The sequence below is a fragment of the Eleutherodactylus coqui genome, chromosome 7, assembly GCF_035609145.1.
Source record: "Eleutherodactylus coqui strain aEleCoq1 chromosome 7, aEleCoq1.hap1, whole genome shotgun sequence".
In the NCBI taxonomy this organism is placed as follows: domain Eukaryota; kingdom Metazoa; phylum Chordata; class Amphibia; order Anura; family Eleutherodactylidae; genus Eleutherodactylus; species Eleutherodactylus coqui.
In genome coordinates this window covers 25,196,110-25,208,253 of record NC_089843.1, presented here as the reverse complement: position 1 = coordinate 25,208,253, position 12,144 = coordinate 25,196,110, and positions in this window count along the sequence as shown.

Sequence of the window (12,144 nt, the reverse complement as noted above, 5' to 3'; positions counted from 1 at the left end):
ATGGCAGTCCATCAGGAGGGACAGCAGCTGGTGAGCTTGGGTCGTGCAATGTGTGCGGAGCGGATGGTGAGTCGAGCCTACCACAGCTGTTCTCAGGATCAAATACACCTCCAACAGGTGGAGCTGAGACCCCATTTACGGCTCCTCTGACTCCCCTGGGTCCATCCCGTGCTCAAACTCCCCTGCCGATACCTTTCAACGTGTACTGAGGCATCTTCCCTCTCCCTCCCCCCCTCCATGCTATCACCACCCCCCCTTTTTTCCCACCCCCGTGTCCTTACCCACACCACCCCTACCCCTTACTGTTTGTTTGTCATCCTTTCTTTGTATTGATACATGTTAATAAGGGATTAGCTGTATCCTTTCAGTTCCTTCCTTTTCACTGATACAGCGCCCCACTGTTTATGGTTACTCCTAGCCAGGGACTCAGTGCCAGCTATAATTGATTCCCTGTTGCCAAGGGTGCATACTTGTGTCCTTACGAGTTCTTTGTGTACTGACCCCTGGTCTTCACTCTGTTACTATGTATGCATATACTGTAAAATCCTAATAAACATTAATTTATAAAAAAAAAGAAATACTCCATCATTGGAAACACTTTGTACTCCAGAAATATTCCACCACCCTCACTGGGTCTTGCTCCACCCGCCCCTTTTTTATTTCTTTTATTCCCCTTTAGAGATGAGCGAGCACCAAAATGCTCTGGTGCTCGTTGCTCGAGTTGAGCTTTCCGCGATGCTCGAGAGTTTGTTTCGAGTAATGAAACCCATTGAAGTCAATAGGGGACTCGAGGATTTTTGTATATCACCCATGCCCCGCTAAGGTTTTCAGTGGTGAAAATCAGCAAAACCCAAGAAAGTGATGGAAACGACACAGAAATGGATAGGGCAGGCGAGGGGCAACATGCTGGGCTGCATTTCAGGTTCCCAGGTCCCACTATTAAGCCACAATAGCGGCAAGAGTGCCCCCCCTAACAATTTTTACTTTGGACAAACCCTCATTAGCAAGGCACACCTTAGCTAAGCACCACACTACCTCCAACCAAGCACAATCACTGCCTGCGGGACACACCGCTCCCTCTTCTCCTGGGTTACATGCTGCACGCCCGCCCCCCCCCCCCCCCCCGCACGACCCAGCGTCCACAACGCTCACAAAAGTGTCCCTGCGCAGCCTTCAGCTGCCCTCAATGCTGTACAGAAGCAATGAGAAATCCAATCCTGTGCCACCTCCGTCAGGAGCTGCAAATGTGGGCATAGCAATGGGGAATCCATGTGCTCACACAGTATTAATTCTGTCAAGGTGTCGCATAGCTCAATCGACACCGCAAGGGGAAAGCCATCTGCACTCTTCCCCCTACCCAAGTCAGTCAGTGTCTTTGTGCCAGACAGGTCAAACACTGCGATGGGAACTAAGTGGGCACCAACAGCATAGGTGGGTCCTAGGCAACCCAAGACATGAACAATTAATAAATCTGAGCGGCCAAACATGGCAGACTTGCCCGCGCCCACGACAAAGGCCTCGGCCCACAGCTTCAGCAATCGTAGGCAGGAAGCGGACTTTCACTGCACCCAGGACATAGGCCTCTGCACAACCCCTCAGCAATTGTGGGCCTACAGCGGACTCCAATGCTAGCGTAGCTGTGCACGTCTCATTAGTGCTGTATTGCTCCTTGTCCCAATGCAGTGCCACGGATAGTAGAGCTAACGTCAGATGAAATACAGGTGGGCTTTGGCCCACACTGCATGCCCCAGTCAGACTTGTTTTTTTTATAAATAGTCACAGGCAGGTACAACTCTGCAATGAGACTTCCGTGTGCACCGACAGCATGGGTGGGTCCCAGGAAGCCACCAGCGGTACATAAATAAATCCCATTGCAGTGCCCTGCACAGCTGAGGTAACGTCAGATAAAATACAGGTGGGCTTTGGCCCACACTGCATTCCCCAGTCAGACCAGGGTTTTTAATACATAGACACAGGCAGGTACAACTCCCTAATGTGAAGTTCGTGTGGACCGACAGCATGGATGGCTCCCTAGAACCCACTGGCGGTACAAAAATATATTGCATTGCAGTGCCCTGCATAGCTGAGCTAACGTCAGATAAAATGCAGGTGGGCTTCGGTCCACACTGCATGCACCAGTCAGACTGGGTTTTTTTATAAGTAGACACAGGTAGTTACAACTCCCTAATGTGAAGTCCGTGTGGACCGACAGCATGGGTGGGTGCCAGGAAGCCACCAGCAGTACATAAATAAATCCCATTGCATTGCCCTGCACAGCTAAGGTAACGTCAGATAAAATACAGGTGGGCTGTGGCCCACACTGCATGCCCCAGTCAGACCGGGGTTTTTAATACATAGACACAGGCAGGTACAACTCCCTGATGTGAAGTCCCTGTGGACCTACAGCATGGGTGGCTCCCTGGAACCCACCAGCGGTACATAAACAAATCCCATTGCAGTGCCCTGGACAGCAGAGCTAACGTCTGATTAAATACAGGTGGGCTTCGGCCCAAACTGCATGCCCCAATTAGACTCGAGTTTTTTTATAAGTATACACAGGCAGGTACATCTCCCTAATGTGAAGTCCGTGTGGACCGACAGCATGGGTGGGTCCCAGGAAGCCACCGGCGGTACATAAATAAATCCCATTGCATTGCCCTGCACAGCTGAGCTAACGTCAGCTAAAATACAGGTGGGCTTTGGCCCACACTGCATGCCCCAGTCAGACCTGACATTTACGTTGAAGCAGTATGGGCAAAGCAGCAGATTCACATTTCCCTGGCAGCAGTGTAGGGAGAGCACAACATTTGTAACATTTCAGTAGTAGCAGTATAGACAAGCCCCAGTAACATTTATGTCGAAGCAGTATGGGCAAAGCAGCAGATTCACATTTCCCTGGCAACAGTGTAGGTTGAGCACAGCATTTGTAACATTTCAGTAGTAGCAGTATAGACAGGCCCCAGTAACATTTACGTAGCAGCATGGGCAAAGCAGCAGATTCACATTTCCCTGGCAGCAGTGTAGGGAGAGCACAGCATTTGTAACATTTCAGTAGTAGCAGTATAGTCAGGCCCCAGTAACATTTACGTAGAAGCAGTATGGGCAAAGCAGCAGATAAACATTTCCCTGGCAACAGTGTAGGTAGAGCATAGTATTTGTAACATTTCAGTAGTAGCAGTATAGTCAGATCCCTGTAACATTTACGTAGATGCAGTATGGGCAGAGCCCACTATTAATTACATTTCTGTTATAGCAGTATAGACATGCCTCAGTAACATTTTTGTTGAAGCATTAAGGGCAGAGCCCAGTATTAGTAGAATTACAGTGGTAACAGTATACACCAACCAAGGTAACATTTCAGGAGCAGAAGTATCGGTAGACCGAAGTAACATTTCTGTTGCAGAAGTCTAGTCAGACCTCTGTAGCATTACTGTGGCAGAAGTATAGGTAGCCAGAACAGAGTTACATTTCTGTAGCAGAAGTGTAGGGCAACCCCAGACACAGTGGTGTACCATGAGTGCAGGCGAAGCCCATAAAAATTACTTGGATTACACTGTAGGCGAGGGCCCGAAAAAATTGGTGTACCGACAGTACAAATGTACCCCAGAAAAATTGCCCATGCCCAACCCAGAGGGCACGTGAAACCCATTAATCGCTTAGCTTACTGTGGCTTAATTTGTAACTAGGCCTGGAGGCAGCCCTGTCAAAATAAAAATAGGTTCAGGTGGAAGTTTCAATGCTTTAATGAGAATTGAAACAGATAAATATTATTTTGAAAAGTTATGAGCCTTTTGGCCCACAGAAAAATTGCCCGTTCGGGGTGATTACGTGAGGTTTCAGGAGGAGGAGCCGAATGAGGCGGACGAATATCATACACAGATTGACAAATGTCTTTAGGTACCGCTGCTGTCCACTGGTGGAGAAGAGAAGTCTGGGGAAATCCAGGCTTTGTTCATCTTTATGAGTGTAAGCCTGTCGGCGCTGTCAGTTGACAGGCCGGTACGCTTGTCCGTGATGATTCCCCCAGCTGCATTAAACACTAGAGATGAGCGAGCACCAAAATGCTCTGGTGCTCGTTACTCGAGTCGAACTTTCCGCGATGCTCGAGGGTTCGTTTCGAGTAACGAACCCCATGGAAGTCAATGGGCGACTCGAGCATTTTTGTATATCGCCGATGCTCACTAAGGTTTTCATTTGTGAAAATCTGGGAAATTCAAGAAAGTGATGGGAACGACACAGAAACGGATAGGGCAGGCGAGGGGCTACATGTTGGGCTGCATCTCAAGTTCCCAGGTCCCACTATTAAGCCACAATAGCGGCAAGAGTGCCCCCCCCCCAACAATTTTTACTTCTGAAAAACCCTCATTAGCAAGGCATACCTTAGCTAAGCACCACACTACCTCCAAAAAAGCAAAATCACTGCCTGCATGACACTCCGCTGCCACTTCTCCTGGGTTACATGCTGCCCAACCCCCCCGCATGACCCAGTGTCCACAGCGCACACCAAAGTGTCCCTGCGCAGCCTTCAGCTGCCCTCATGCCACACGCTGGCCTCATAGCCACACCACCCTCATGTCTATTTATAAGTGCGTCTGCCATGAGGAGGAACCGCAGGCACACACTGCAGAGCGTTGGCACGGCCAGGCAGCGACCCTCTTTAAAAGGTGCGGGGCGATAGCCCATAATGCTGTACAGAAGCAATGAGAACTCCAATCCTGTGCCACCTCCGTCAGGAGCTGTAAACGTGGGCATAGCAATGGGGAATCCATGTGCCACACACTATTCATTCTGTCAAGATGTCGCATAGCTCAATCCACACTGCAAGGGGAAAGCCGTCAGCGCTCTGCCCTCTACCCAAGTCAGTCAGTGCCTTTGTGCCAGACAGGTCAAACACCGCAATGGGAACTAAGTTTGCACCAACAGCATAGGTGGGTCCTAGGAAACCCAATACATGAACAAAAAATTGATCTGAGCGGCCAAACATGGCAGACTTGCACCGCGCCTACGGCATAGGCCTCGGCCCACAGATACAGCAATCGTAGGCTGGAAGCGGACTTTCACTGCACCCAGGACATAGGCCTCTGCATAAACCCTCAGCAATCGCGTGCCTGCAGCGGACTCCAATGCTAGCGTAGCTGTGCACGTCTCATTAGCGCTGTATTGATCCTGTAGTTTGTCCCAATGCAGTGCCCCGGATAGTAGAGCTAATGTCAGATTAAATACAGCTGGGCTTTGGCCCACACTGCATGCCCCAGTCTGACTTGGGTTCTTTATAAGTAGACACAGACAGGTACAACTCCGTGTGGACCGACAGCATGGGTGGGTCCCAGGAAGCCACCGGCGTTACATAAATAAATCCCATTGCATTGCCCAGCACAGCTGAGGTAACGTCAGATTAAATGCAGGTGGGCTTCGGCCCACACTCCATGCCCCAGTCTGACCGGGGATTTTAATACATAGACAAAGGCAGGTACAAATCCCTAATGTGAAGTCCGTGTGGACCCAAAGCATGGGTGGCTCCCTGGAACCCACCGGCGGTACATAAACAAATCCCATTGCAGTGCCCTGGACAGCAGAGCTAATGCCAGATACAATACAGGTGGGCTTCGGCCCACAGTGCATGCCCCAGTCAGACTGGTAATATGTACCTTAAGAGTAACCGCGTTGGTGGGAATGTGGTGGCGACTGCGGACATAGTAGCGCAGGTTTATTTAGTTGGTTTTCGGAATGTGGCCAGGATTAAGTGGGCCGTGGCGGGGGGGATGGTGGGGGGGCTCTCTTGTTGTGTCGTTAAAGGTGAAATTCTTGGACTGCCACCAGACGGACCAATGCAAAGGTATTTGCCAAGAATGTTTTCATTGTTGGAGGAGGAAGGGGATGTTTTTGAGGCAGTACGTGTCCTCTCCACGTGTCCGTGGTTATATGCACCTTAACAGTAACCGCATTGGTGGGAAATGGCCTCGCCGCCATCATGTCTTTGGGAAGCCTCTGTTTCCACACCCCAGTGACATAGCATTAGCAGCGGTATAGGCAGAGCCCAGAATTAGTAACATTTCAGCGGTAGCATTAGGCACAGGCCCCATTAACCTATCACTAGCAGCATTATAGGGGGGGCACAGTATTAGTTCCATTTCAGTAGTAGTAGCAGTCCAGACAGGCCCCAGTAACAATACTGAAGCAGCAGTATAGGGGGAGCACAGTCTTAGTTCCATTTCAGTAATAGTAGCACTCAAGACAGGCCCCAGTAACAACACCGAAGCAGCAGTATAGGGGGAGCGCAGTCTTAGTTCCATTTCAGTAATAGTAGCACTCAAGTCAGGCCCCAGTAACAATTCCGAAGCAGCAGTATAGGGGGAGCACAGTCTTAGTTCCATTTCAGTAGTAGTAGCAGTTAAGACAGGCCACAGTAACATTCCCGTTGCAGCAGTTTAGGGAGATAACAGTCTCTTTCACATTTCAGTAGTTGCAGTATAGACAAGGCCCCGGTTACATTTATGTAGCAAAAGTGTAGGCCAACCCGACACACCTTGCTGTACCATGAGTGCAGGCGAAGCCCATAAAAAGTACTAGGATTGCACTGTAGGCGAGGGCCCAAAAAAATTGGTGTACCAACAGTACAATGTATCTCAGAAAAATTGCCCATGCCCAACCAAGAGGGCAGGTGAAACCCATTAATCGCTTTGGTTACTGTGGCTTAATTTATAACTAGGCCTGGAGGCAGCCCAGTTAAAATAAAAATTGGTTCAGGTGCAAGTTTCAACGCTTTAATGAGAATTGAAACGTATAAACATTGTTTACAAAAGTAATATGACTGAGCCTTGTGGGCCTAAGAAAAATTGCCCGTTCGGCGTGATTACGTGAGGTTTCAGGAGGAGGAGCAGTAGGAGGAGGATGAATATAATACACAGATTGATGAAGCTAAAAGGTCCCCGTTTTTTATGCTGATAGAGAACGATGCTTCCCTCCGTGGGTGCAGCCTACGTATTGTTTAGGTACCGCTGCTGTCCGCTGGTGGAGAAGAGAAGTCTGGGGAAATCCAGACTTTGTTCATCTTTATGAGTGTAAGCCTGTCGGCACTGTCGGTTGACAGGCCGGTACGCTTATCCATGATGATTCCCCCAGCCGCACTAAACACCCTCTCTGACAAGACGCTAGTTGCAAGACAAGCAAGCACCTCCAGGGCATACAGCGCGAGTTCAGGCCACGTGTCCAGCTTCGACACCCAGTAGTTGTAGGGAGCAGAGGCGTCACGGACGACGGTCGTGTGATCGGCTACGTACTCCCTCACCATCCTTTTACAGTGCTCCCGACAACTCAGCCTTGACTGGGGAGCGGTGACACAGTCTTGCTGGGGAGCCATAAAGCTGTCAAATGCCTTGGAGAGTGTTCCCCTGCCTGTGCTGTACATGCTGCCTGATCTCCGCGCCTCCCCTCCTACCTCGACCTCGGAACTGCACCTTCTGCCACTAGCGCTGTCGTATGGGAATTTTACCATCAGTTTGTCCGCCAGGGTCCTGTAGCATAGCATCACTCTCGAACCCCTTTCCTCTTCGGGTATGAGAGTGGAAAGGTTCTCCTTATACCGTGGGTCGAGCAGTGTGTACACCCAGTAATCCGTAGTGGCCAGAATGCGTGTAACGCGAGGGTCACGAGAAAGGCATCCTAACATGAAGTCAGCCATGTGTGCCAGGGTACCTGTACACAACACATGGCTGTCCTCACTAGGAAGATCACTTTCAGGATCCTCCTCCTCCTCCTCAGGCCATACACGCTTAAAGGATGACAGGCAAGCAGCATGGGTACCCTCAGCAGTGGGCCAAGCTGTCTCTTCCCCCTCCTCCTCATGCTCCTCCCCCTCCTCCTCCTCAACGCGCTGAGATATAGACATGAGGGTGCTCTGACTATCCAGCGACATACTGTCTTCCCCCGCCTCCGTTTCCGAGTGCAAAGCATCTGCCTTTATGCTTTGCAGGGAACGTCTCAAGAGGCATAGCAGAGGAATGGTGACGCTAATGATTGCAGCATCGCCGCTCACCATCTGGGTAGACTGCTCAAAGTTTCCAAGGACCTGGCAGATGTCTGCCAACCAGGCCCACTCTTCTGTAAAGAATTAAGGAGGCTGAATCCCACTACGCTGCCCATGTTGGAGTTGGTATTCCACTATAGCTCTACGCTGCTCATAGAGCCTGGCCAACATGTGGAGCGTAGAGTTCCACCGTGTGGGCACGTCGCACAGCAGTCGGTGCACTGGCAGAATAAACCGAGGTTGCAGGGTCTGCAGGGTGGCAGCGTCCGTGTGGGACTTGCGGAAAAGTGCGCTGAGGCGGCGCACCTTTCCGATCAGGTCTGACAAGCGTGGGTAGCTTTTCAGAAAGTGCTGAACCACCAAATTAAAGACATGGGCCAGGCATGGCACGTACGTGAGGCTGCCGAGCTGCAGAGCCGCCACCAGGTTACGGCCGTTGTCACACACGACCATGCCCGGTTGGAGGCTCAGCGGCGAAAGCCAGCGGTCGGTCTGCTCTGTCAGACCCTGCAGCAGTTCGTGGGGCCGTGTACCTCTTCTCTCCTAAGCTGAGTAGTTTCAGCACGGCCTGCTGACGCTTGGCCACCGCTGTGCTGCCACGCCGTGCGACACCGACTGCTGGTGACGTGCTGCTGCTGACATATCTTGATTGCAAGACAGAGGTTGCGTAGGAGGAGGGTGGTTTAGTGGAGGAAGCATACACCGCCGCAGATACCACCACCGAGCTGGGGCCCGCAATTCTGGGGGTGGGTAGGAAGTGAGCGGTCCCAGGCTCTGACTCGGTCCCAGCCTCCACTAAATTCACCCAATGTGCCGTTAGGGAGATATAGTGGCCCTGCCCGCCTGTGCTTGTCCACGCGTCTGTTGTTAAGTGGACCTTGCCAATAACCGCGGTGGTGAGAGAGCGTACAATGTTGTGGGAGATATGGTCGTGCAGGGCTGGGACGGCACATCAGGAAAAGTAGTGGCGACAGGGAACCGAGTAGCGCGGGACCGCCGCCGCCATCATGTTTTTGAAGGCCTCCGTTTCAACAAGCCTATACGGCAGCATCTCCAGGCTGATCAATTTGGCTATGTGCACGTTTAACGCTTGAGCGTGCGGGTGCGTGGCGGCGTACTTGCTCTTGCGCTAAAACAGTTGCGCTAGCGACGTCTGGACGCTGCGCTGAGAGACATTGCTGGATGGGGCCGAGGACCGCGGAGGTGAGGGTGTGGGTCCAGGCCAGGAGACGGTCGTGCCTGTGTCCTGAGAGGTGGGTTGGATTTCAGTGGCAGCTTGGGGCCCAGGGGGAGAGGCAGTGACGCAAGCCGGAGGTGGTAAACGGCCTTCGTCCCACCTTGTGGGGTGCTTGGCCATCATATGCCTGCGCATGCTGGTGGTGGTGAGGCTGGTGGTGGTCGCTCCCCGGCTGATTTTGGCACGACAAAGGTTGCACACCACTGTTCGCCGGTCGTCCGCGGTTTCAGTGAAAAACTGCCACACCTTAGAGCACCTTGGCCTCTGCACCGTGGCTTGGCGCGAAGGGGTGCTTTGGGAAACAGCTGGTGGATTGTTCGCTCTGGCCCTGCCTCTACCCCCTGGCCACCCTACTGCCTCTTCCAACCTGTCCTGCAGCTGCAATTGCCTCCCCCTCTGAAGACCTGTCCTCAGTTGGCTTATCACACCAGGTGGGGTCAGTCACCTCATCGTCCTGCTGCTCTTCCTCCGAATCCTCTGTGCGCTCCTCCCTCGGACTTACTGTCCTTACTACTACCTCATTGATAGACAACTGTGTCTCATCGTCATCGTCCTCCTCACCCACTGAAAGCTCTTGAGACAGTTGCCGAAAGTCCCCAGCCTCATCCCCCGGACCCCAGGAAATTTCAAAAGGTTGGGCATCAGTCACGACGAACTCCTCCGGTGGGAGAGGAACCATTGTTGCCCAATCAAGGCAGGGGCCCGAGAACAGTTCCTGGGAGTCTGCCTGCTCCTCAGAATGTGTCATTTTCATGGAGTGAGGAGGCTGGGAGAAAGGAGGAGCAGCAGCCAGAGGATTCAGAGTTGCAGCAGTGGATGGCGTAGAAGACTGGGTGATCGATAGATTGCTGGATGCACTTTCTGCCTTCCACGACAGACCTGCTCACACTGCTCAGTTTTTAATAAAGGTCTACGACGTGGACCCAAAAATTGTGATATGAAGCTGCGGACCCCAGAAACTGTCCTCTCTTCTACTCCCGGAGCAGCCGGCTGTGATTCGCCTGGACCAGGATCTCGGCCTATACCCACACCCTCACTTGCAACTGCGCGTTCTCGCCCGCATCCATGTCCTCTACCCCTACCCCTACCCCTACCCTTCAGCATGGTGGATTAAGAATCGAGCAGACACTGAGTGGGGTAAATTTTTTTTTTAATTATTGACGCGCAGTTGGTGCCTGCCAATGGTTATACAAAATGAAACGTAAAATGAAGCCTGAGCTAAATTATAAGGAAGGATGCAAGCAGGACTAGCTGTGCACTATGCAGTTGAGATTCACCTCCAGTCCCAGAGGCCCTGCAGTAATGTGCACTGGGTTACAAGCAGACGGAAAAAAGGAGTCCTTTTTAAAAATTAGTTTTTTTCCAATAAAATGCAGGCAATGGAGCATGTATTGGACTTTCCCTCTATGGGTGTCTGGCACGGTACACTGCGCCGGCAGCTGTCTGGTAACACAGAGCGCAGATAAATATTAGTGCTCTTTAAACGTGCACTTGGAAGCAGAGAGTGCTTACGTTACGCTAACTGCCCCCAGCAAAAAATTACACTGAAGGCTGAACTGAGGCTTTGCAGTGCAATGCTGAGGTACTACAACTCCCAGCAACCACGGAGTTAAATGCACAGGTGGACAGGTTTCAACACTACCACTGTCCCTGCCTCACCAATACTTCCCCTATACTACTTAGTACAGACTGCAGCCTGAGAACACTATAACTGTAATGGGGCTGCACGCCCGATATACCAAAAAAAAAAAAGGCAAAACTTCTCCCAGCACCCACAACAGTAGTGCACTAGGTGAGCTGTGGCTCTAAGAAGTACCGTTGGGGTTCTTGTAGACCCTAACACTCTCCCTAAACCAGCAACAGCAGCAGCACTCTCCCTAATACCTGCCAGCGTGTGTCTGAGGTGAGCCGCGGGCGGGGCTGATTTAAATACTCGCGGGTCACTTGATCTCGCCAGCCACTCACTGCATGGGGGTGGGATAGGGCTGGAACGTCACAGGAGAAAGTTGTAATGCCTTCCCTGCGTTTCTATTGGCCAGAAAATGGCGAAAATCTTTCAGGGAAGGAAATGGAATTGACTCGAACACCGCGTGGTGCTCGGCTCGAGTAACGAGCATCTCGAACGCCCTAATACTCGAACGAGTATCAAGCTCTGACGAGTACGCTCGCTCATCTCTACTCCTCTTTTTATTTCTTTTAGTAACACTAACAGGACATTGATCCCAAGCATACTTCAGAATCCAACAAGACCTGGTTCGAGAAGAATTAACTCCCACTGCAGCACCTCCAAGTAAGAAATCTGCATGGTGCTTAATCTAAAGCCACACCCTCAATGGCTCAAGTTATCCAAGAATAAAACAAAATGGATAACACACACATTTGAAGGAACTTTCTTGCAATTAAGAGGGCGCTTTATGAAGTTTAACTCCTGAAGTCAGCAAATAAGCAGTGTTTCTGGAAATGTTATTTATCAAGTCACATGTAGGTAAATACTAGAGATGAGCGAGCACCAAAATGCTCGGGTGCTCGTTACTCGGGACGAAAATTTTGCGATGCTCGAGGGTTTGTTTCGAGTAACGAACCCCATTGAAGTCAATGGGCGACCCGAGCATTTTTGTATATCGCCGATGCTCGCTAAGGTTTCCATTTGTAAAAATCTGGGCAATTCAAGAAAGTGATGGGAATGACACAGCAACGGATAGGGCAGGCGAGGGGCTACATGTTGGGCTGCATCTCAAGTTCCCAGGTCCCACTATTAAGCCACAATAGCGGCAAGAGTGCCCCCCCCCAACAATTTTTACTTCTGAAAAGCCCTCATTAGCAATGCATACCTTTGCTAAGCACCACACTACCTCCAACAAAGCACAATCACTGCCTGCAT